Below are 3,825 nucleotides of genomic sequence, written 5' to 3' on the forward strand. Positions count from 1 at the left end.
TGGTTGGGGCATTCAACCCATTTACATTTAAGGTAATTATTGATAAGTATGATCCCATTGCCATTTACTTTGTTGTTTTGGGTTCAAGTTTATGCACATTTTCTGTGTTTCCTGTCTAGAGAAGATCCTTTAGCATTAGTTGAAATGCTGGTTTGGTCGTGCTGAATTCTCTGAGCTTTTGTTTGTATATAAAGCTTTTGATTTCTCCATCATATTTGAATGAGATCCTTTCTGGGTGTAGTAATCTGAGTTGTAGGCTTTTCTCTCTCATATCTTTAAGTGTGTTCTGCCATTCCCTTCTGGCTTGAAGAGTTTCTATTTATAGATCAGCTGTTATCCTTATGGTGATCTCCTTGTGTGTTATTTGTTGTCTTTCCCTTGCTGCTTTTAATATTTGTTCTTTGTGTTTGATCTTTGTTAATTTGATTAATATGTCTTGGGGGTGTTTCGCCTTGGGTTTATCCTGTTTGGGACTCTCTGGGTTTCTCAGACTTGGATGGCTATTTCCTTCCTCATTTTAGGGAAGTTTTCAACTATTATCTCCTTAAGTATTTTCTCATGGCCTTTCTTTTTATCTTTTTCTTCTGGGGCTCCTATGATTCGAATGTTGGGGTGTTTCACATTGTCTCAGAGGTCTCTGAGGTTTTCCTCATTTCTTTTAATTCTTTTTTTCCTCTCTGCTTCATTTATTTCCACCATTCTATCTTCCACTTCACTTATCCTATCTTCTGCCTCAGTTATTCTACTGTTGGTTCCCTCCAGAGAGCTTTTCATCTCATTTATTGCATTATTCATTATTGATTGACTCTTTTTTATTTCTTCTAGGTCCTTGTTAAACTTTTCTTGCATCTTCCCAATCCGTCTCCAGACTATTTATCTGTAATTCCATTTTGGTTTTAAAATTTTGGATCATTTTTACTATCATTATTGTGAATTCTTTTTCAGTTAGACTCCTATCTCCTCCTCTTTTGTTTGGTTTGGTGGACTTTTATAATGTTCCTTTACCTGCTGAATATTTCTCTGCGTTTTCATCTTGTTTAGGTTGCTGTGTTTGGGGTGCCCTTTCTGAATGCTGGAAGTTTGTGCTTCTTCTTTATTGTGGAGGTTCCTCCATGTGGGTGGGCTTGGACAAGTGGCTTGTCAAGGGCCCTGGTTAGGGAAGCCTGCATTGGTGTTCTGGTGGGTGGAGCTGGATCTCTTCTCTCTGGAGTGCAATGAAGTGTCCAGTACTGAGTTTTGAGGTGTCTATGGGTTTGGTGTTACTTTGGCCACCTGCATTTTTGTGTTCAGGGTTATTTATGTTCCTGCTTTGTTGGAGAATTAGCTTGGTATGTCTTGGTCTGGAACTTGTTGGCTCTTGGGTGGAGCTTGGTTTCAGTGTAGGTATGGAGGCTTTTGGATGAAATTTTGTCAATTAATGGTCCTTGTAGTCAGGAGTTTTCTGATGTTCTCAAGTTTTGGATTTAGGCCTCCTGCCTCTGGCTTTCATTTATTCTTATAATAGCCTCAAGACTTCTTCATCCATACAACACCGATGATAAAACATCTTGGTTAATGGTGAAAAGATTCTCTGCAGTGAGACACACCCAGAGAGGTTCACAGAGTTACATGAAGAAGAGAAGAGAGAGGAGGGAGATAGAGGTGACCAGGAAGAGAAGAGGAAGAATCAAAAGAGGCAAGAGCAGTCTAGCCAGTAATCATTTCCCTATTTGCTCTCCACAGTCTGAAACACTCAGAGAGGTTCACTGAGTTCCATAGAGAAGAGAAGAAGAAGGAAGGAGATAGAGGTGACCTGGAGGAGAGGAGGGGGAGTCAAATGGAGAGAGACCAGTCTAGCCTGTGATCAGTTCCCTAAGTTTTCTCCATGGCCTGGAACATCCAAAGAGATTCACAGCGGTAAGTAGAGAAGAGAAGGGGGAGGGAGGAGATAGAGGTGATTTGCGGGAGAAAAAGGTGAGTCAAAGGGGAGAGGCAATCAAACCAGTAATCACACTCCTAAGTAAAAATGTGTACTGAAAATTGGGTTCTTAAAGGTACAGAATTGATAACAAATACCAAAAAGCAAAGATTAAAAATCTAGAGTAGTGGTTAAACTCTCAAAAATACAATATTAAAAAAAAAACAAATTGCAAAAGTTATATAAAAAATATGAAATTTGCTTTAAAAATAGGGTCTTCCCCCCCCAAGGTAATAGTAGGTTTTAAAAATGAAAATTAAAGAAGTAATAAAGAACTTAAAAATAAAAAACATTTTAAAAAATTAAAAAATGATAATGGTAAAATATATCTAAGAATTTCTCTGGAGCTGTTGAGGGCAGTATGTGGTCAGTTCAGTTTCAGATGATTCCTTGTTCCACCTATACTTCCTCTCAAGGTCTATAGGTCGCTTCCAATGTAGCCAGTGCTAACTACAGGATTTTAATCTGTTGCACCTGTCAGTTCCAAAGCTGTTCCCTTTTCTTTGTTTATTTTGGCTTCCTCTGTTTGCAAGTCTCTTCAGTATCTAACCTCTACTAGGTCATTTATTTCAGCTCACTTGTTCAATTGTGCTGCGGGGAGGGAGGAACACTGCAAACAAATATCACTGGCATGTGTGGGGAGTGCTCACAGTGTCTCAGTCACACTGGGTTTGCCCCTCCTCACGGCTTGTGTGCTTTCTTGGTCTACATTGCTCAGGCTCCAGGTTGCTCTGCTGGGAAACTATCTAAAGTGGTCCCTGGGTTGCGTGCACTTCCCAGAACTATGCTGTTCAGGTTCCCAGGTACTCCACAAAGGCACAGACTCGGTTGGGCCTGTGTTTTGTGCCCTTCCCAGGTCTGAGCAACTCAGGTGACCAGGTGTTTGGTAAGCGCGCTTTCCCCAGGTACAGTGCATCTCATCACCTCCCTGGTCCCAGCCACTTGGTTTCCTGGGTGCGCAGCGGGTGTGCCGTGTGTCTTCTCTGGATAGCTGATCTCTGGCTATGACCCTCCCCACGGATGTCAACCATACAGGACCCAGGAAAACTTGGTTAGCAACTGGAAGCCTCTTTGCAGTTTGGTAGGGGATGCTGTCTCTAGGGCCAAGTTTGCCCCTTTCCAGCCCTGGCTGCCGCCCGCCTGCCTCCCTGCCTCCCTCCCTGGAGATGGGCCAGTCCATAGCTGGCTAACTCTCCTCTCGTATTTCCTCAGTCCTTTGTTTTGTGAGTGGGCTGGCAGTGCCTTAGGTTAGAGCTTTTTTGGGGAAAGTTCTCTCTCTCTCTTCTCTATTTTGTGTTTTTCCTTTCTGGCTATCCCACGGTTTGGGTTGCTATCTCACGTTAGCTCCCTCAGATTGCTCTCAGGGCATTCAGGCCTCCTTACCGTAGCAATGCATTCCGTGCCTCCCTGTTCAGCCCCTGCTTGTTTGTCGTGATGGACGTGAGCGTCTGGGTTACTTCTCCATTGGGAGTTGCCATTAGGTGCGTAATCTGTGGGTTTTATTTATTTATTTTTTCCTCCCAGTTATGTTGCCCTCTGAGATTCCAAAACTCCCCACAGACCCACCAGTGAGAGGGTTTCCTGGTGTTTGGAAACTTCTCTTTTAAGACTCCCTCCCCAGGATGGGTATCCAGCCCTAACTCTTTTGTCTCTCTTTTTATCTTTTATATTTTGTCCTACCTCCTTTCCACAACAATGGGCTGCCTTTCTGGGTGCCTGGTGTCCTGGTGTCCTCTGCCAGCATTCAGAAGTTGTTTTGTGGTATTTGCTCAGTTCAAATAACCTTTTGATGAATTTGTGGGGAAGAAAGTGGCCTCCCATCCTATTCCTCTGCCATCTTAGGACTGAACCCTACTTTTTGGTTCTTT

Source organism: Capra hircus, chromosome 18 (assembly GCF_001704415.2).
Source record: "Capra hircus breed San Clemente chromosome 18, ASM170441v1, whole genome shotgun sequence".
NCBI classification, from domain to species: Eukaryota; Metazoa; Chordata; class Mammalia; order Artiodactyla; family Bovidae; genus Capra; species Capra hircus.